This window comes from Aythya ferina, assembly GCF_964211825.1.
Source record: "Aythya ferina genome assembly, chromosome: 16".
In the NCBI taxonomy this organism is placed as follows: domain Eukaryota; kingdom Metazoa; phylum Chordata; class Aves; order Anseriformes; family Anatidae; genus Aythya; species Aythya ferina.
Genome location: NC_140315.1, coordinates 16602730 through 16625265, shown reverse-complemented (window position 1 = coordinate 16625265; position 22536 = coordinate 16602730). Strand labels below are relative to the sequence as shown.

General features: G+C 45.1%; 2 long non-coding RNA genes across 6 annotated transcripts in view; one reads left to right on the top strand and one right to left on the bottom strand.

Moving 5' to 3' along the window:
• Window positions 1-22536, bottom strand: part of LOC311445912 — a 382273-nt gene that overhangs the window by 54912 nt on the left and 304825 nt on the right. The window lies entirely within an intron of this gene.
• On the top strand, window positions 9786-22420 carry LOC311445915. Of its 2 annotated transcripts, XR_014698675.1 has the most exons (4): window positions 9786-9833; window positions 9924-10060; window positions 13055-13128; window positions 22174-22420. It is a non-coding gene; the product is annotated as an uncharacterized lncRNA (long non-coding RNA). The 2 variants fall into 2 exon arrangements; XR_014698676.1 differs by lacking the exons at window positions 13055-13128; window positions 22174-22420 and adding an exon at window positions 12543-12865.

Below are 22536 nucleotides of genomic sequence, written 5' to 3'. Positions count from 1 at the left end.
TATGGGGTTATCTTTTAAATATACTCATCCATCTGGTTTCATTTTACCTTTCAAATCTTCAATTAATTTTAAGTCTTCTTTTGTATAATTTGCATATAGTTTGGATTTTACCGTCTGGTATCAAAGACAATGCCTTCACCTCAGTTATTTCAGCTGCCTGCTTAGCCTCTGCCAATCGATTTTCCAATTTCAAAATCGCTGTTCCCCTTTTGGTGTCCCTGACAATGCATGATAGCTACCTTTTCTGGTTGTTTTACAGCCTCTAACAATTTTAAAATTTCTTCAGCATACTTTGTGTTTTCACTGAGCGGTCAGCAATCCATGTTCTTTCCAAATTGCTCCATGAGCATGTACCACGCCGAATGTATATTTAGAATCTGTCCAAATATTTACCCTTTTTCCCGCTGCCAGTTCCAATGCTCTCGTGAGAGCAACTATCTCCGCCTTTTGAGCTGATGTTCCAGGGGGTAAAGGCTTAGACTCGATTACCTGCTGAGTAGTTGTTATAGCATATCCAGCTTTACGTTGTCTTTGCGTAACAAAACTGCTCCCATCCGTGAACCAAGTTTCTTCCGCATCTTCCATGGGCTCCTCCTTAAGGTCTGGTCGGCTGGAATACACAGTCTCTAGAGTTTCTAAACAATCGTGAATCACAGCTTGTGCCGGAGCATCACTAAGAAAAGAGGCTAGATTCACAATATGAATTATCACAATTTCCACGTCGTCCTGTTCTACCAATATTGCTTGATATTTCAAAATCATCAATTCTTGTTTAAGTTGTTTAAAGACTTTTTGTGCTTCTCCAGTCCAGACTAACTTTGACTGGTTAATCTTTATCAATTCACATAGAGGCTTTACCAATAGTCCATAATTATAAATCCAAAGGCGACACCAATCTGTCATTCCTAAAAAGGTTTGTAGCTCCTTTACCATTTGAGGTTCTGGAGTCCGGCAAATGACTTCCTTATGTTCAGTTCCTAGTTCTCGTTGTCCTTCCGAAATGTCAAATCCCAGATAGGTCACACTTTGTTGAGCCAGCTGGACTTTCTGTCAAGAGACTTGATATCCATTTAAACCCAGAAAATTAAGACGACTTATAGTCCATTGAATACAACTCCCTTTAGTCTCGGTAGCTATTAAGAGATCATCTACATACTACATATTGTAACAAAGCACCTTCAGTGTCCGGAGGTATCCATGTTTCGAGTTCCCTTGCTAATTGGTTTCCAAAAATAGTGGGGCTATTCTTGAATCCTTGAGGTAGTAATGTCCACGTAAGCTGCGTCTTTCTGCCTGAATCGGGATTTTCCCGTTCAAAGGCGAATAGGTTTTGGCTTTCTGTGGCTAAGCCTAGGCAGAAGAAGGCATCTTTTAAATCCAGTACGGTAAACCAGACTTGACTATTCTTTAATTTAGTCAGCAAAGTATAAGGGTTTGCCACTACTGGATGTATATCCTCAGTGATTTTATTTATGGCCCTCAAATCCGGAACTAGCCTATAGCTTTTTCATCTGCCTTTTTAATTGGCAATATGGGTGCATTGTATTCTGATTCGCATTCAATCAATAATCCATACTGTAAAAATTGATCAATTATCTCTTTAATTCCTTTCCTATCTTCTATCCTCAAAGGATATTACTTAACCTTAACGGGTTTCTCTCCTGGCTTTAATTTAATAATCATTAAGGTCACATTTTTAGCTCTTCCAGGGACTTCGGTAGCCCAAACTCCCGGACATACTTGATCTGTGATCTCTAAAGGTATTTCACTTTTAGGGTCAGTTTGTATTAGTGCCAAGCTTAACACATTTATTAGTTGTTCTTCTCCTGTTCTTAATTCCATTTTCCCCTTTTCAAAGACAATTTCTGCTCCTACTTGCTCTAATAAATCTCTACCTAAGAGTGCCCATGAGGAGCTAGGCATAGATAAAAATCTGTGTATGCCCCATTGTTTCCCTAACTTGTACTTCAAAGGTTCACAAAAATAAGCCTTTTCGGTTACACCTTGTCCTGGTTTCAGTTAGAACAGAGTTAATTTTCTTCCTAGTAGCTGGGAGAATGCTATGTTTTGGCTTAGGATGAGAAGAGTGCTGATAACACCCCGATGTTTCAATTGTTGCAGAGCAATGCTTATACCAAGCCAAGGACATCTCAGCTTCTTGCTCTGTCCTGCCAACAGGCAGGCTGGGGGTGCAGTAAGAGCTGGGAGGGGACAGACCCAGGACAGGTGACCCAAACTAGCCAAAGGGGTATTCCATAGCATCTGACGTCAGGCTAAACAACATATAGGGGTGGCTAGCCAGGGGGAGGGGGCCGGACTGCTCGGGGTTAGGCTGGGCATCGGTCAGCGGGTGGTGAGCAATTGCATTGTGCATCACTTGTTTGTACACATTATTAGTAGTGGTACTATTATCATCATTGTATTATTATTATTATTATTATTATTATTATTATTATTATTATTATTATTATTATTATTATTATTTTGTCTTATTAAACTGTCTTTATTTAAACTCACGGGCTTCACTTTCCATTTCTCTCCCCCGTCCCAGAGAGGGAGGGGGAGGGTGAGCGAACAGCTGCGTGGTGTTTAGCTGCCGGCCGGGTTAAACCACGACACACCTTTTACCCTAACATAATAATTCTGTGAAGGAAATAATGCTTGATTTAGAACTGAATACGTTGCCCCATAGCAATAAGAAATTTCACTTCCATTCCTCCCCTAGCTTCATTATAACCAGTGGAGGATCCGCTAGGATAGATTCCCCAGGTCCCCGTTATTCCTGTTGAAATCAGGGGTTGATTACCCTAGGAAAAGGCTAGTCAATTTGTCCTCCAAAGCCAGGTCCAAACCGTTTTGTTTTATTTATTTATTTATTTATTTATTTATTTTCATTACATTTCAGAGTTGGTCCAAAAATTCCATAGGGCTTTCTTTTAGACCTTGTTGGAAGCATATTCTCAATTCCCAATTCATCCAGGTTTTAGTATTTACTTAACCGTTCATAATTTTCAGGATGATTCGGGTCTTAGTGGGGGTCGGTCAGGGGAATGCAATTGTCCACAGTTCCCTGAACGGTCCCATCAGCAATCTGAGCTCGCACATGAACTCAGGTTGTTTTAAGAGTGTACCTCTTTTCTGTTTCTGTGACAACTCTCTCGGACCGATCATGGTCCCTTTGCCCTAAAGGGCTAACACCCATGATTTTAAGATCTCTGCCTCGGGCAGAGGCAGAACTATTAACATTCCTACATCCTCTTTCCCTGCTCATTCAACTTCAAACACCTTTAACACTTTCAACAACCCTTTTAACACTTCCTTTATCTTTCTTCAGCCTGTACTTCTCTAATGCCAACATCAAAGGTTCAGTCAGGGGCCAACTTAATTCCGTACCTTTTCCCACCAAGATGCTGAAACATCAGTATACAACATTTCATCCTGTTCTGCTTCTCAAAAAACAACATTAACTGTAGCAAAATATTATAGTTTAAAGTTCCATTTAGGGGCCACTTTTCTCCACATTCCAGCTTATAAAGCGGCCACCACTGATTACGATATTTTATCAATGTTTTCCTGTTCACACTTCCACCGGCAGATCCTCCAATATCTTTCCAGTGACTTAAAACACATCCTAACGCACTTTTCTTTAAAATTTCACTGCTTGTTTGCCCCCCCAGTTTCCAGTTTACACTTTCAGAATACACATGTTACTTACAAAAGCGTATCACAAAACGTATCACTCACAAAAATACGGGCACGCAATATCTTTCAGTAGCGATGCCACAAAACTACTATTACCAGCAATATTGCCAAAATCACAGTAACAATAGTCAGAGTCAAATTCCACATGTGATAAGTCAGAAAACCGAACTGTGTAACACCGTAATGATATCTTTCTTATAACAATGCCACGAACCTACTATTACCACCAGGAAAATAGCCAAAATCGCAGTAACAATAACCAGAGTTAAATACCATACTCCATGAGTCAGAAAACCGAAATAGACAACACAATTCCAGATGGACCTTAAAGCGAGCTCCTTCCTTAAGGTCCCCAAACATGTACTTATGGTGCTAACCACAAAGTATATACCAAACACTGCCTCGCAGAAGATCACCTTCTGACTTACAGACAGTTCCAGATGACCGGTCTACCAGAAAACCAAACCAGAATAAAGAATATACTCACTTACAATGATGGGGTCCTTGTCTGCCTCCGCAGTGATCCGGTGAGTCGAGGAGTCCCTCCGGGAAATCCCGGGGGTACCCTAGGGAGTCCTGTTCCCAGCAGGTCCTGCAGTCCGGCAGAGAGGTTGTCCCATCTGGGTCGCCAAATTGATTCAAAGATCGAAGCCGAAATTCCTTTAAGTGGTATATTCTTTATTGCAGCGCTGGATGCACGGGGGATCTCTCCACCTATCGTGCATACCCAAAGCAGAAAGCAGTCTTGAATTTATACAATCAATCTATCAATATTCTACAAGCACCTATACATATGCATTACCTATCCCCGCCTTCCCTCGCTTCTCATGCTAATTAGCCTTTTGGCACCTTGCGCCTGCGCAGAGCCTTCCAAGAATTGTGGGCAGGGGTCTTTGGGACGTGGGCAGGGGTCTTTGGGAGGAAGACCCCGAGTCTTCCTCACAGTGTACTTTTCACCTTTGGTCAGGAATCTGCTGAATTGGCATGTTTCTTAATTGCAAGAGCTGGTTGTTGCCAATTCTCCCGTTTGTTGTATCTTTATAATGAATTCCAATGTCCAGTTTCGAGAGTTATAGTCCTTACATTCGTTTCTCTGTCCGCCTGCCGCTTCCTTATCATGAGTTCCAGTGTCTTGTTTCGAGATATACAGTCCTTGTCTGGGGATTGTCCTTGCCTCCCCAATACCTCCTTAATCAGCCTGCATACAATTATCTGAGAATGAAAGCTGCTTTCCAGTAATTCAGAAAACCAAGTTGCGTCTCAGCCTTGAGCATCTCGGGCTTTTGGGCCTGTCTGTAACATTTGGCACCAGCACTAATACTTTTTTTGGCATATGTTTAGCGTTTGGGGCCTGTGTCTGGGATTTGGGCCCTGTCTCGAACCACTGGGGCTTTGTCCTGGGTTTTGGAGCCTGCCTCTAGAGTTCAGGGCCTGTGATTAGGCTTTTGGGGTCTGTGTCTGGGGGCCGGTATCTGGGGGCAAGGGGGGAGCTGCTTGTAGACCCTAGGGGCCAGCATTGAGGGGGTTGGGAGCTGACTCTACACCTTTGGGGCCTGCTTTTGGGTGGGGGGGGGGTGTTGAGACCTGCATCTGGGGGAGGGGTGGGAGCTCTTTGTATTCCTTTGGAGCCTGTGTCGGGGGGCTGGGGGGAAGGGGAGGGTTGGTTGGGAGGTGCTTGTACACTGTTGGAGCCTGGGTTGAGGGAGGAGGTTTGGAGCTGCTTCTACACCTTTGGGCCTGGCATCGGGGGTAGGGGGTTGGGTGCTGGTTGTAGGGGCCTGTGTTTGGGGGGGGGGCTTGGGACCTGCGTCTGGGGGAGGGGTGGGAGCTGCTTATACACCTTTGGGGCCTGCATGTGTGGGGGGTCAGGGCCTGTGTCTAGCGGGCCGGGAACTGCTTGTACAATGTAGGAATCTGTTTCTGCAGGGTGGCTGGGAGCTGTTTGTACAACTTTGGGGCCAGCATCTGGGGGTGGCTGGGAGCTGCCTGTACACTGTAGGGGCCTGTGTTTGTGGGGGCCTTGGGGGCCTCCCTCGGGGGGGGGGGGAGGGTTGGGAGCTGCTTGTATAGGGTAGGGGGCCTGCCTGGCAGGCGTTGGGAGCTGCTTGTAGAATTTGGGTCGCTGTGTCTGGGGGGGCGGTTGGGGCCTGTGTCTCAGGGGTGTTGGGAACTGGTTGTACACCTTTGGGTCCTGTCTCTGGGGGGGGAGCTACTTGTACCCTTACCATAAGCCGTACTCTAACACATACTTCTACCAGTACCCTTACCCTTACCGTAACCCTTACCTTTACCCTTACTCTTACCCTTACCAAAGCATTACCCTTACCCTTAACGTAAGCCTAAACCTTAACCTTATCCTTACACTTACACTTACCATAACCCTTACCCTTTCTGCTACACTTACCCTTAGCCTAAATCTAAACCTTACACTTACCCTAACCCTAACACTTACCCTTACCATTACCCATATACTTACTCTTACCCTAACCCTAAATCTTACTCAAACACTTACCCTGACCCTTACATTAACCCTAAACCGTACCCTAAAACTTACACTTACTCTTAACCTTAACCTTACGCTTAACCTTAACCTACTACTTACCCTTTCTTATCCGTCACCATACACCTAAAATTAACCCTAACCATTACCCTAACACTTACCCTTACCCTAACCCAAACCCTAATCCTAACTCTAAACCTTACCCTGACTTGTACACTTATCCTTATCCTTACACTTACCCTAACACTTACCCTTACACTTATCCTTATACATATAACTTACCCTTACCCTAAAACTTAACCTTAACCTAACTCTAACCCTAAACCTTACCTTAACCCTTACCCTGACCCTTACATTAACCCTTACCCTTACCCTAAAACTTACACTTACTCTTAACCTTAACCTTACCCTTAACCTTAACCTAATACTTACCCTTCCGTTTCCCTCACCCTAACCCTAAAATTAACCCTAACCATTACCCTAACACCTACCCTTACCCTAACCCTTACTCTAACCCTTACAATGACCCGTACCCTTACACATACACTTACACTTACTCTTACCCTAAACCTTACCCTTACCATAAGCCATATTCTAACAAATTCTACCCGTACCCTTACCCTTACCGTAATCCTTACCCTTTATGTTACCCTAAACCTTACCCTTACCCTAACACTTACCCTTATCGTAAACCTTACCCTTTCTGCTACATTTACCATTAGCCTAAATCTAAACCTTACACTTACCCTTACCTTAACCCAATACTTACCCTTACGTTTCCCTCACCCTAACCCTAAAATTAACCCTAACCATTATTCTAACACTTACCCTTACCCTAACCCTAACCCTTACTCTAACCCTTACCCTGACCCATACCCTTACACTCACCCTTACCCTTACATTACCCTAACTCTTACCCATACCATAACCCATACCCTAACACATATTTGTACCCTTAACCTTACCGTTACCCTTACCCTTACTCTATCCGTTACCCTTACGCTTACCCTTAACATAAACCTTACCATTAATCTTACCCTTACGCTAACCCTTACCCTTACCCTATCCCTTACACTTATCCTTATCCATACCCTTAACCTTACCCCAACCCTTACCCTTAAGCTGAACCTAACCCTAAACCTTACCCCAAACCTTTCCCTGAACCTTACATTAACCATAACCCTTAACCTAAACCTTACACTTACTCTTAACCTTAACCTTACCCTTAACCTTAAGCTAGTACTTAACCTTACATTTTTCTCACCCTAATCCTAAAATTAACCCTAACCATTACCCTAACACTTAACCGTTACACTTACCCTTATTCTATCCGTTACTCTTACACTTTCCCTTAACATAAACCTTACCCTTTACCTTACCCTTACCATAAGCCATACATCAACACTTACATGTACACTTACGCTTACACTTATCCTAGTAATTACTCGTACAATTACTCTTAACCTAACCATAAACATTAAGGATCAGCTTAAGGGTCACCCTTAAGGTTACCGTTATCCTAACACTTACACTTCAGTTCATGGTAAGGGTTAGAGTAAGGGTAAGTGCTAGGGTAATGGTTAGGCTAATTTTAGGTTTAGGGTGAGGGAAACGGAAGGGTAAGTATTAGGTTAAGTTTAAGGATAAGGTTAAGAGTTATGGTAAGGGTTAGGTTTAATGTAAGGGTAAGGGTTTGGGAAAAGGGTTTAGGATAAGGGTAAGAGAAGGGATAATGGTAAGGGTAAGGATGATGTTTAGTGTAAGGGTTAGATTTAGTTAAGGGTAAGGGTTAGTGTAAGTTTAAGAGTAAGGGTAAGTGTAAGGGTATGTGTAAAAGTATGGGTAATTGTAAGGGTTAGAGTAAGGGTTAGGGTAAGGGTAAGTGTTAGGGTAATGGTTAGGGTTAATTTTAGGGTTAGGGTGAGGGAAACGTAAGAGTAAGTATTAGGTTACAACTAAGGTTAAGGTTAAGAGTAAGTTTAAGGTTTAGTGTAAGGATTAGGGTTAATGTAAGGGTCAAGGTAAGGGTTGGGGTAAAGGTTTAGGTAAAGGGTAAAAATATGTATATTGTAAGGGTGAGGGGTTAGGGTAATGGTTAGATTTTAGTTAGATTTAGGTAAGGGTGAGGGTTCGGGTAAGGTTTAGAATTAGGCAAAGGGTAAGTGTAGCAGAAAGGGTAAGGTTTAGGATAAGGGAAAGTGTTAGGATAAGGGTAAGGTTTAGGGTTAGCTTAATAGTAAGGTTAAGTGTAATTGTACGAGTAATTGCTAGGGTAAGTGCAAGCGTAAGTGTACATGTAAGTGTTGTTGTATGGCTTATGGTAAGGGTAAGGTCAAGGGTAAGGTTTATGTTAAGGGTAAGCGTAAGGGTAACGGATAGAGTAAGGGTAAGGGTAAGGTTAAGGGTAACGGTAAGGTTAAGGGTACAAATATGTGTTAGGGTATGGGTAAGAATTAGGGTAAGTATAAGGGTAAGGGTAAGTGTAAAGGTACAGGTCAGGGTAAGGGTTAGAGTAAGGGTTAGGGTTAGGGTAAGGTTAAATGTTAGGGTAATGGTTAGGGTTAGTTTTAGGGTTAAAGTCAGGAAAACGTATGCGTAAGTATTAGGTGAATGTTAAGGGTAAGGTTAAGGTTAAGAGTAAGTGTAAGGTTTAGGGTAAGGGTTAGGGTTAATGTAAGGGTCAGGGTAAGGGTTGGGGTAAGGTTTAGGGTAAGGGTTAGGTTAAGGATAAATGTTAGGGTAAGGGTAAGGTTAATGGTAACCGTAAGTGTAAAGGTAAGGGTTACGGTAAGGGTAAGAATAAGGGTATGGGTAATGGTAAGGGTGAGGGTTAGGCTAAGGGTAAGTGTAAGGTTTAGATTTCGGCTAAGGGTAAGTGTAGCAGAAAGGGTAAGCTTTAAAGTAAGGTTTAAGGTTTAGGCTTAGGTTAAGGGTAAGGGTAAGGGTACGGGTCAGGGTAAGGGTTAGAGTAAGGGTTTGAGTATGGGTAAGGTAAGGGTTAGGATAAGTGTAAGGGTGCAAGCAAGGATTAGGGCAAGAGTAAGTGTAAGGGTAATAGAAAGGGTTAGGGTAAGTGTAAGGGTAAGGGAATGTGTTAGGATATGTTTTAGGGGAAGCAGAAGGGTAAGGGTTAGGTTAAGTGTAAGGGGAAGGGGAAGGTAAGGGGAAGGGTTGGAGTAAGGTATAGGGTAAGGGTAAGGTTATGGTTAAAGGAAAGAGTAAGGGTAAGGAAAAAGTAAAGGTAAGGATTTGGGTAATGGTAAGGGTGAGAAGGTTTAGGGTAAGGGTTACGGTAAGGGTTAGGTAACGCAGTGTACAACCTGGGACGCCACACGCAGAGCTGCCTCTGGCAAGGTGAGTGAGGAACAGATGTAGCAGTTGTTGTGTTGTAGGTCTCACTGTTCCTCTAAGCATCCCCTCTTTGTCTTTTAGAGGTGTTGTAACTGTTTGAAGAGGGTAGATTGAAGCATCTGCCTCGGGGGCTGGTAAGCGGCAGAGGTAAGGGAGCAGATGAGAGTAACTTACCTAGTTGTGCTGTGTCTTTGGATGCTGCATCGGCCTATGCGTTTCTTTTTCTTTCACAGGTGTCTCGCACAGGCTCAAAGGAGCAAACTGCACTCTGAAGAGCTGTGTAAGAAGAGGGGCTGGTCATGAGCTGGGTTGGAGCAGAACGACCAAGTAGCACAAGGTGACTATGAAAGGTGTCCGTCTTGCTTTGCAGGTGCCGTGGCAGGCTCTCCACAGAAGTGGATAAGGATATGAGATAAGGCCAGAGAGCGACAAGGAGCGGCACGTGCAGGGATGGTTTTGAAGCGCTGCGGTGGCTTACTCTTCTGTTCATCAGGTGCCACAGGCAAGGTGGGTTGTAACATCAGTCGTTATATTTGCATGAAAGCAGTTCACTTGAATGCCACAGTGCATCTGAGTAGGGTGTTCTAGCAGAACAAGCTTGTCTGGCACAGCGGTGCCTGATGGCAGTGTGTTTCCTCAGGTGAAGAGGTGCCTGAAGCCCCATCCTATCTAGCCTGCACACAATTATCTGAGAATGAAAGCTGCTTTCCAGTAATTCAGAAAGCCAAGTTACGTCTCAGCCTTGAGCATCTCGGGCTTTTGGGCCTGTCTGTAACATTTGGCACCAGCACTAATACTTTTTTTGGCATATGTTTAGCGTTTGGGGCCTGTGTCTGGGATTTGGGCCCTGTCTCGAACCACTGGGGCTTTGTCCTGGGTTTTGGAGCCTGCCTCTAGAGTTCAGGGCCTGTGATTAGGCTTTTGGGGTCTGTGTCTGGGGGCCGGTATCTGGGGGCAAGGGGGGAGCTGCTTGTAGACCCTTGGGGCCAGCATTGAGGGGGTTGGGAGCTGACTCTACACCTTTGGGGCCTGCTTCTGGGGGCGGGGGGGGGGTTGAGACCAGCATCTGGGGGAGGGGTGGGAGCTCTTTGTATTCCTTTGGAGCCTTTGTCGGGGGGCGGGGGGGGGGGGGGGGGGGGAAGGGGAGGGTTGGTTGGGAGGTGCTTGTACACTGTTGGAGCCTGGGTTGAGGGAGGAGGTTTGGAGCTGCTTCTACACCTTTGGGCCTGGCATCGGGGGTAGGGGGTTGGGTGCTGGTTGTAGGGGCCTGTGTTTGGGGGGGGGCTTGGGACCTGCGTCTGGGGGAGGGGTGGGAGCTGCTTGTACACCTTTGGGGCCTGCATGTGTGGGGGGTCAGGGCCTGTGTCTAGCGGGCTGGGAACTGCTTGTACAATGTAGGAATCTGTTTCTGCAGGGTGGCTGGGAGCTGTTTGTACAACTTTGGGGCCAGCATCTGGGGGTGGCTGGGAGCTGCCTGTACACTGTAGGGGCCTGTGTTTGTGGGGGGCTTGGGGGCCTCCCTCGGCGGGGGGGGGGAGGATTGGGAGCTGCTTGTATAGGGTAGGGGGCCTGCCTGGCAGGGGTTGGGAGCTGCTTGTAGAATTTGGGTCGCTGTGTCTGGGGGGGGCGGTTGGGGCCTGTGTCTCAGGGTTGTTGGGAACTGGTTGTATACCTTTGGGTCATGTCTTTGGGGGGAGCTACTTGTACACTTTTGGGGTCTGTATTTGAGGGGGGTTGGGAGCTGCTTGTGCACTTTTGGACCTATGTTTAGGCTGGTTGGGAGTTGCTCATGCATTCTAGGTGCCTCCCTTTTGAGAAGGGTTGGGGCCTGCATCTGTGGGTGGTTGGGAGCTGCTTGTACACTATAGGGGCCATGGTCTTGGAGGGGGGTCTGGGCTGTTTATACACCTCTGTGGCCTGTGTTTGGGGGGGGGGGGGGGGGGGTGGGCCTGTGCCTGGGGAAGTTGGGAGCTGTTTGTTCACTCTAGGAGCCTCCATTTGGGGGTCTTTGGGGCCTCCCTTTGAGGGGGAGGGAGTTGGGAGTTGGTTGTACACCTCTGCATCCCGTGTCTTGGGGGGGGTGGGGGGAGTGGGACCGGTCTCTGAAGGGGCGGGTTGTGAGCTGCTTGTACACCTGTGTCGGGGGGAGGGTAGGGAGGTTGGCGGGGGTCGGGTCCGGGTCTTGGGCCAGTGTCTGGGTGGAGTCCAGTTCTTGGGAGGGGGTGGTGGGGTAGGAGCTGCTTGTGGGCAGTTGGGGTCTGCATCTGGGTGTGGTTGGTGCCTGCTTCTGTTGGCAGTTTGGGGCCTGCTTGTAGACTTGTGCAGCCTGGGTTTGGGGGCTTTTCTGTAACGTTTGGGGCCTGCATTTTTGCTTTGGGATGCATCTTGAGCTTTTGAGGCCTAGCAGTAGCATTTGGGGCCTGCATCTGGGGCTTTTCTGTAGCATTTTGGTTGCGTATTTGTGATTTGGGGCCTGTATCGTGGGTTTTGCCTTTTTTGTAGTTTCCATCTTTGTGTGTGTGTGTTTCGTTGTTGGTTGTCTGGGGTTAGGGGCAGTTTGGGGTTTGGATTAAGGTCAGTGTCATTAGCGTTAGGGGGTTGATAATAAGGGTTAGGGTTGTGGTTAGAGTTGTTAGGTTTAAGGGGAATAAGGATTTCAGGGTAAGGGGATCAAGGTTGTGGGAATAAAAATGTTGTTTTGGCGCAGTTACATCCTGTAGAGGGAAGGAAGGTGGTATTGAGATATGCTTGCAGTGATAAGACAGCTTAACAGTGTGAAATGAGTTCATCTGATTCGTGTCAATATGGAACAATGCTAGGGCCGCATGATATGATGAAAAGTCTGAGAAAACCAGAGTGGTTAATATATATAGTTCTTGAATCTTGCAAAGGAATGGTCCAGCAATTCGGGTCAATAGGGGATAAGAGAACAAAGGGGTTTCAGAATAACTGCTAACTATTACAACTGTTGCATGGGACACTATGCAAGTGTCTGCCATCCAGCCAAGATGGACAAAGGAGATGGACAAGAGAAAAGCCTGGGAGGAAGACTACGAGCCTTCAGTACGAGCGGCCCCCAGAGGGACCACCGGAGACTGATAACGCCTGCACCAGTGGGAGGGTTTGGATTCTGGGAACTAATTAGAATAACCCTGCCTTTTGTAGAAGTAGTAATGAATATGTATTAGCCTAGCAGCATAAAAACCAGCCGCCTGATGTAACTTGTGTGCGTCTTGGTGGAGCAGAGACTCCTGGCGCACCCAGCGCTGCTTGCTTACCTCTATTCATTTAATAAATTGTAAATTTCAATTGCAATCCTATTTGGGACCCAGTCATTTATTACAAGTGGGCGCTCGTCCGGGAGGGCTTTGGTTCCTGATTTCTGGTTTGATCTAGGAGAGGCACCCCCACCATTTGGTGGCTGCTGTTTGAGTCAGGTCGGAACTAATGGCATCTTGAACCTGAATAAAGGTAAGCAACGTTTCTGATTCTTTTTTTCAGCTCCCTTGCCAGCTGCAGCACTATATTTTGCCCGTAACTGTGTGTGTTAAGATCCGAACGAAGATGACGGAGTCGTAAGCATTTAAAGCGTATACCGTTCGGTTGGGTGGGGTTCGGTTGCCTGTGTGTGTAAGAGTGTGACTGAGGTGGAACTTAGTTCTGAAGCGATTGTGGAGGTCTTCTAACCGCGGTTCCAATCTCCCGCGAGGGACTTGGCCGGTGAAGGACCGAAGGGATTCCTATAGGATTTGTGGGTGTGTGATAGGTCCTCGACCCCCTGCAAGACACTCTTACTAAGGTAACCAAGGGCTGTGGGAATTGCCAGAGTAAAATTCCTAGATGGGTCAGACAAAATCGAAGACCAGAGACCAGAAGAAAGGGAGCAAATTACCAGTCATACCACCAGAAAGTCCATTAGGAATAACGATTCGAAATTGGAATGATAGGGACCCCAGAAAAGGAAAAAGTAAATTAAAAATGGTCCAGTATTGTGTGACAGAATGGCCAAAGGAGCCTTTAAGACTACATGTCTTTTGGCCTGTTTTTGGATCCTTCGAAGACTGGATTTGCCAGGCCTTAAATATCCATGTTAATTCAAAGGAACCTTTTAGCCAGGAAGAAAGTGATTATGCAGGATTATGGATCAGGAAGACTTCAGGTCCTTTTCCAGCCTCAATATTTACACTAAAAGCAGGTAAGAAATTTGAAGAACAAGAAGAACATGAAAAAGAAAAAGAAGATAAACGTGAGCCGTTGGATAAGCTACCACCTCCATATCCTAACAATCCACCCCCGGCGGCTCCCCCTCCGGTGGCTGTGGTATCGCCACCAGTACCACCGTTGCCCCAGCTTCCACCACCAACAGCACCAGAATTAGACCGACCTCCGGCCGCATGCAGGAGAAGTAGGACGGATGTATCTGAGAGGGCTTCTCTATATCCCTTAAGGGAGGTAACTGGTGTGTAACTGGTGCGCGTCTTGGTGGAGCAGAGACTCCCGGCGTACCCAGCACTGTTTGCTTACCTCTATTCATTCAGTGAATTGTAAACTTTGATTGTAATCCTATTTGGGACTTTTATTTATTATAACAGACAACCTTGTAAAACGCAGACAACCAGAATCCTTACAGCAATTAGGTGGAAATCACGGCGTAAGAAACATTACCACCTCAAAGAGTAAAAACCTCAAAAGAAATGTGACTTGTAACAGGCCAGCAGCTGTGTATTTTCTGTGAAGCACCAGCTAGATTATGAACCTTGAATAGCACAGTTAAAGGGGAAACAGGGGAGGGTCCCGGTCCTCGGCAGAAAAAAAAAGTGTATAAACTGTGTATGGAATTAGTAGGCACCCTCCTGCTTGTGGGACACCCGCCATTGTAATCTCGAATAATAATGCTACTGTACTGAGATCCTCGACTCAGCCTATGCTATTTGCTACAGATTGATTCAGGGTTTTAAGGTTTCAGGGATTGGGCACTAGGGTTGGGTTTCAGGGTAAGGGGTTTCAGGGTTTATGTTTAGGATTTTAAGGTTTTTAGGGTTGGAGTTTTAACGGTTAGGGTTTTAAGGATTTGGGGGTTAGGGTTTTAAGGGTTTCAGGGTTAGCGTGTTAGGGTATTAGAGTTTTTTGGGTTGTAGTGTTGATATGTTTTTTAGGGTTAGAGTCTTAAGGTTTTATTTTTGGTCAGTTATTTACGGTTAGGGTTTTAAGATCTTTTTTTTTTTTTTTTTTTTTTTTTTTTTTTTTTTTCAGGTTAGGTTCTCCAGGTCCAGGGTTTTGAGTATCCTAATTTTGGGGGTTTGGATTTTGAGCATCTTAATTTTTGGGGTTAGGCTTTTGTGTGCCCTAATTTTTTGGGATCGGCTTTCAAGCATCCTAAGTAGTTGGGTTAGGGTTTTGAGCATCTTAATATTTTGGGTCTGGGTAATGAGCATCCTCAGTTTTCAGGATAGGGTTTTGAGCATCTTAATGTTTCCAGGATAGCGTTTGGAGCGTCCTAATGTTTTGGGTTGGGGCTTTGAGCGTCCTAATGTTTTTGGGTTAGGGTTTGGAGCGTCCTAAATTTTGAGGATAGGGTTCTGAGCATCTCAGTGTTTCCAGGATAGGGTTTTGAGCGTCCTAAGTATTTGGGATAGGTCTTTGAGCTTCCTAATGTTTTCCGGATAGGGTTTGGAGCATCTTAGTGTTTTGGGTTTGGGTTTTGAGCGTCCGAATGTTTTTGGGTTAGGGCTTGGAGCATCCTAATGATTTTGGGTTAGGGCTTTGAGCGTCCTGTTTTCGGGATAGGGTTTTGAGCGTCCAAAGTTTTTGGGTTTGGGTTTTGAGCGTCCAAAGTGTTATAAGTTGCCCCCTTAATTAATTTTCAGAGAGCATTGTATTAATCATAGAAAGGAATTTATTGAGTAAGCAAACATCAAGCAAAACAGCACTGGGCAGCCGGGGAGTCTCAGCTCCGCCAACGGCACGCACCTCACCCCTGCCAGGGTCCCTTTTTATACCTTGCTAATTCTGGGATTACTCAGCACATCCTGGTATATTCTGCGACTGCGCGCACTGTTGCTATGTTCCCTCAACATAACCCTAAAATTAACCGTAACCATTACCCTAACACTTATCCTTACCTAACCCTAATCCTAACCCTTAGTCTAACTTTTAACCCTGACCCATAACCTTAGACTTCCCCTACCCTTACCCTTACTCTTCCCCTTACCCTAACCCTTACCCTTACACTTACGGTTACCATTAACCTTACCCTTACCCGAACACTTACCCTTACCCTATCCCTTACACTAATCCTTATCCATACAACTTCCGCTTACCCTAACACTTAACCTTAACCTAACCCTAACCCTAAACCTTACCTGAACCCTTACCCTGACCCTTACATTAACCCTAACCCTAAAACTTAACCTTAACCTTACCCTTAACCTTAACCTAATACTTACGCATACATTTTCCTGACTTTAACCCTAAAACTAACCCTTACCCTAACCCTTACACTTACCCTAACCCTAACCCTAACCCTTACTCTAACCCTTACCCTGACCTGTACCCTTACACTTACCCTTACCCTTATACTCACCCTAATTCTTACCCATACCATAACCCATACCCTAACACATATTTGTACCCTTAACCTTACCCTTACCCTTACTCTATCTGTTACCCTTACGCTTACCCTTAACATAAACCTTACCCTTGACCTTACCCTTACCATAAGCCCTACAACAACACTTACATGTACACTTACGCTTACACTTACCCTAGCAATTACTCGTACAATTACCCTTACCCTTACCCTTAACCTAAGCCGAAACCTTAAACCTTACAGTAAACCTTACCCTTTCTGCTACACTTACCCTTAGCCTAAATCTAAACCTTACACTTACCCTTACTGTAACCCTCACCCTTACTGTTGCCAATACCCTTACTCTTACCCTTACCCTAACCCTTCTCCTTACACTTACTGTTACCTTTAACATTACCCTTACCCTAACACTTACACTTATCCTTATCCATACCCTTACCCTTACCCTAATCCTTACCCTTAACCTAACCCTAACCCTAAACCTTACCGCAGCCCTTACCCTGACCCTTACATTAACCCTAACCCTTACCCTAAAACTTACACTTACTCTTAACCTTAACCTTACCCTTAACTATTACCCTAACACTTACCCTTATGTTTCCCTCACCCTAACCCTAAAATTAACCCTAACCATTACCCTAACACTTACCCTTACCATAACCCATACCCTAACACGTACTTGTAGCCATAACTTTACCATTCCCCTTACCCTTACCTTTACTGTCTCCGTTACCCTTACACTTACACTTAACATAAACCTTAAAGTTAACCTAACCCTTGTTATAAATGGCTCAGGATTCAAATTAGGATTAAATAAAAAAATAGGATTTATTGAAAGAATATAAAGGAATAGAGGTAAGCAAACAGCGCTGGGTGCACCGGGAGTCTCCGCTCCACCAGGACGCACACCAGTTACATCAAGCAGCTGATTTTTATGCTCCTAGACTAATACATATTCATTACTACTTCTAAAAAAAATAGATTATTAGAATTAGCTTCCGGGGTGCAGTCCCTCCTACTGGAGCATGCGCAGTCTCCTCTGGGGTCTCTTCTGGGGGTCTCTAGGGGTCTTTCATGCTGAAGGCTCGTAGTCTTCCTCTCCCCCTTTGTACTTACTTGGCACCATACCAAGTTTATAGAACATTCTCTTCAAGACTTGTCTCCCAGCCGTCCTTCAGCTTCTTTTTCCTTCCTCTTAATCTCTCGGCCCCCCTAACCAGATACCAAAGATCCGCATAGTATCCCATAACAGTCACTAGTTGTTATCAGTTGTTCTGAAACTCCCAGACATCAAACACAAACAGCTTCACGAGTAATTAAAACATTCTTCCCCAGCCATTCACAGACACATCTATAGCAGTGTTAGAAATAGAAGTCCGGAATAACAAAAGCAAACAGGTTCATAAATTTAAGGAGTGATAAATTGACTAGAATGAGGGGGAGACTGGGACACGCTGCAGCTGTGGTTCAAGAATTAAATTGCCAGTGCAGGGCTCAGAGGCAGACAGGATTCAAACAGAATTGTTCTTTATGGACACGAATTGTTAAAACATTCCTCACAATCCCTTATCTTCTTTTTAACATCCCCAATTCGTGTCTCTTCTGTTATTAATAATTGGATTTCATCAGTTTGTTCTTGGAGGGTCCAATTCTTAAGCATCATAATTGACATATTCCCTTCTTTTTTTAATGAAGTTATTACAAATGTACTATTTATCACCCGGTGTATTAATAATGTAAGACAAGGTATCATACAAGGTACAAATAATAACGTAATTACACCACATAACAATAAAAATAACACTCTTTTGACCCATGGTCCACCAGGCAGCCATGAAAATAAATCCCATTCCATATCCTTCCAGGTTTGTGTTTGCTCGCTCACCTCCCCCCTCCTTCTCTGGGATGGGAGAGAGAAATGGGAAAGTGAAGCCTGTGAGTTGAGTTAAAAACAAGAAGATAATAACAATAATGATGATAATAGTACTACTAGTAATAATGTGTACGAAACAAGTGATGCACAATGCAATTGCTCACCACCTGCTGTCCGATGCCCAACCTTACCCCGAGCAGTCCGGCCCTCCTCCCAGCCTGCCTGCTGGCAGGACAGTGAGAAGCTGAATTTGGCTTGGTCCTTGGCTTGGTGTAAGCACTGCTCTGTAACAATTAAAAACAATTAAAACATCAGCATATTATTAACATTCTTCTCATCCTAAACCAGAACATAACATTCTATCAGTTACTAGGAAGAAACACCTTTTCATCAATCTTTAAACAGTAATTACTAAAGTTAAATTTTCCACAGACTTCTCCTTCTTGTGCTAGCAAACAATCCAAAGCTAGGCAATTTTGATACAAAGCAGTTCTCATCTTTATAACTCATTTAGATCAGTTCTCATCATTTATAACTATTTCTATTACAGCTAATAACCTAATTATTCTATTAAGTATATATACTGAGGTCCTATAGCCCCAGGATCTGTCTTCTGCCCATGTAGCTGGATCATAATAGGCAAACGCCTTCAGGGTCGATTCAGGCTTGTGTTACCGTTCAGCCTGTCAGGGTGATCCAGCTCCTGTAAAACGAATCACAATTTTATATAGGTTTAAAAAAGAGGTTTTTTATGTTATTTTCTCGGGACAACCTGATCTTAGTGTGGGAGAAGTCCGGTCGAGGCCCTCTCATTCGGCAGTCAATACCGATAGGGGTTGCCTCCCTCGGTAGACCATACACACCACAGTGGAGGGTCCTGCCCCAGTCTTGCCTTCTCCCTTTTCTCCCTTTAGGCTTGTCCTTTTTATTTGGCATCCTTAATTCATGCAGAGCCTCGTTGCCAGAATATTAGTTCTCCCTTAGCTTGAGTTTCAGTTTCCCAGGAGCGGACTCAACCCTCCAAGTTTCAGTAGTTACTGGTCCTTTTATTCTGGATGCGTGGGTCCCTTTCTGCAGTTCTCACAGCTGTTTCAGTAGTCAGTAAAACAAGGTACAGTCCCTCACATCGAGGGTTCAGTGATTCTTCCCTCCCGTGGCTGCTTGTTGAAACACTTTATTTTTTATCTTCTGACAAGTTAAATAACAGTTATTTAATTTGCTTTGCCGTATGGCCCTTTCCAGGTTCCTGTAGCAGGATTCATCTGATAGCCTTTCAGGTTGATACAGATTTGACTACAGGGTTTTGGCATTCATCACTATCTCCACAGTTTCACAGCTGGACAGTCACATTCATTTATGTTGCATTCCTTCAGGGGCTCATCACCCCAGTCCTTGCAGTCTCTCTGCTGGTTACACACTTTATTGATATCTATGCATTCTCCACTTCTGCACTTGAATTTGCCAGGTCCAGAGCACTGAATAACATTGTTACAGTTTGCTTCATCAGTGCCATCCAGACAGTCTCTCACACCACTGCACTGCCTACTCCCATGGACACAGTTCACATCTGAACTGGTCTGGCCTACAGGTCCAGGAAGGGCAGTTAATTTCATCTCTTCCATCCTTACAGTAAGGATCTCTATCACATCGCCACAATTCTCTTCATCTTCTCCACTGTCACAGTCTTTTTCACCATCACATTTCCATGACACTGTTCTCATATGACACAGCTCAGCACTTTCATCAGACCCATCTTCACAATCCAGATCCCCATCACACTGCCATCTGTTTGGCACACACTGACCACCGTTGCACACAAAGTCAGATTCAGCACACATCTTCTTCACACATCTTCTTCACACAAACACTCTCATCACTGCCATCTGAGCAGTCTTCACATTTTACTCTAGCACCGTCGGCAGCAGTGCACAGTCAGGCGAAGGCGAGCAGCAGGCAGAGCGCCTCGCCTCGCACCGTCACCTGTGTCACTTATACTACTCCTATTACCCATGCTGTTAGTGTCAGTGGCATCCTCCTTTTCTTTTTGCCACTGACCATTCACCACAAATGGATGAGACACATGATTACTAGTTAGGAAAGAGAGTGTAACGTCTGCTATATGGCTGCAGGCAGTGCCAGCTGCAACCTTAGGTTTGTGAAAGAGCCTGCTGGTGGTCATTTGGCAGTGTAATCTGCGTCTCTGCACTCCTGCCCTGCAATAGAGCTTAGTCGTCATTAGTAACAGTTATAACACCAATCTGGGGACTAATAGTCTTTTTTGCATTGCAAGATAAACCTTTTATAAAAAGAATGCTAGAGTGAAGCAGCACAGCCGCTGCTGCCACTGCCTCCATGGTTACGTCAGACAGGCTGCAGGGTCCTGATGTCCGCCCCTCTGCTCTGTGCCGACTGGCCACACGGTGAGGGTCGGCTACCGGTGTCCACTGACGCCTCTGGTCTCCCGTAGCAACTCGATCTTGGATGTCCCGCAATTACTTCAATTCCCCGTGTTTTCCGGCTTCTGTCCGGTCTATTCTGTGTCTCTCAGAGCCGTCCGTGGCTCTGCAGCGTCTCTCAGGGCTCTCTCCGTCCAGTGGTAGTCCCTCCGTAGTGTCTCGGGTCTCCCAGCGCCACTCCAGTCTCTCGGCACCGCTCCGGTCTCTCGGCCTGTTCAGGTCTCAGCGAGTCCAGGTCTCGGCCTGTGCAGGCCTCATATGTTGCAGAAAGCATGTCATATCATGCTCCTGCCTTTTTCTTGTCACAGTCAAAACATTTAAGAGCAAAAATAGGATACACAAGATACACAAGATACACTGGGCACCACCACTCAAAACTTGGATAAAACAGCACTTCTTTTCAGTCTGTCAAGCACTTCGTTCGTCTCTGCCCACTCCCCTTGTGGAGAGTACGGAACAACGGATCGGAACTCTGCACTCGCTTTGCAGCAACGCTGCGTCTCACTCACACAGCACAATCGCACACGGAGGCCTCCAGCACATCTCATTCATACCACAGGAATATAATTTAGAATGATAACCAACCAAACAAGTATTGTCTCTGACTGTGTTCTTCGTGAAGTGACTTGTAACACTTTGTTTCAAACCCTTACATTTACACAAATACTTTCAACACAAAATACATACAATATGCAAATATTACAATATACAAAATGTCAACACAAAATACATACATAAAAACACATACAATTATTAACACTCCAGTTAGTATCCCTCCAGCAGCTGAAAACATACCGTTTGTCTGCAGTTTCAGGAGATCTTTGCTCCTGCGGTGAGCAGCTGAGAGTGGAGTCCCCTCTGAGCAAAAACGCTCAGGGTGCACCTAGGGGCGTCCGCGCTGCAGTCGATCCCGCAGCCGAGCAGAGTGTCTCCTGCCTGGCTCACCAAAATGACTCACAGAAAGCTGACTCCACAATCAGTAAGATTGTAAAGTAGGTATGTTTACTCAGTTCCATGCAGCACGGGGCGGGTAGTCCCACCAAAGTCGTGCACGCCTAACGTGGCAAATTGCTCTAGTAAAGAGTTACATATACATGAACATTCCTATACATATACATATTCCTAAGCTGTCCCTTTGTGAGCAGTCCTCCTTATCTCAGACCCCTTGATTAAAGTCCGAACCATGAGGTTGTTTTTGATCTGGTTCTCGGGGTCCGAGAGGCTCCTGTTATCTGGTGGTATAAGTGCAGCACAGGCACAAATGTAGCACATATTCATTCTTAATCAATTGCTCTCAAATTTCTAATTCCAATGTTTCAGCTTGCTCTTTTCTGGATCCATGGGTATTCTACTATTAATGTTCAAAGCCTGACAGACCCCGTCCTCTGTGGATCAAAATACATGGGGTCTTAAGAGTTCTTTTGGTCATTCTATCATATAATACAGGATCATTTTTAATTTACTCTTTAATTTTCTGGGGCCCCTATTGTTCCAATTTCTAATCATTATTCGTAATGGACTTTTTGGTCATATATCTGGTAATTTGCTCCCTTTCTGGTCCTTGGTCTTCGATTTTATCTGACCCATCCGGGAATTTTACTAGTGGCAATTCCCACAGTCCTTGGTTGCCCCTAGTGAGAGTGTCTTGCAGGGGGTTTAGGACCTATCACCCACCCACGTATCCCTCTCTTCACCAGCCCAGCACCCCCGACAGGAGATTAGAACTGGTGAGAAAACAAAAAGACCTCCACACGGACTTTAGAAGTCTCAGTTACACTCTCACACACAAACACTAGCAACCGCACCTTTACCCAACCGGACGGTATCTTACGAATCAGTCGTATTCATCCAGAATCCAACTGGACGGTATCCACAAGCATCTCTGCTGTCTTCGTCTGGGATCGAACCAGACGGTATCCACAAATGACTGTCGTCTTCATCCGGTTGGATTCCGGACACTGGAATCCAACCGAACGGTATCCAAACGACCTTGTCGTCTTCGTCCGGATCTTCGCGCGCAGAATTACAGGCAAAAAACAGCCAGCAAGGGAGCTCAAAAAAAAAC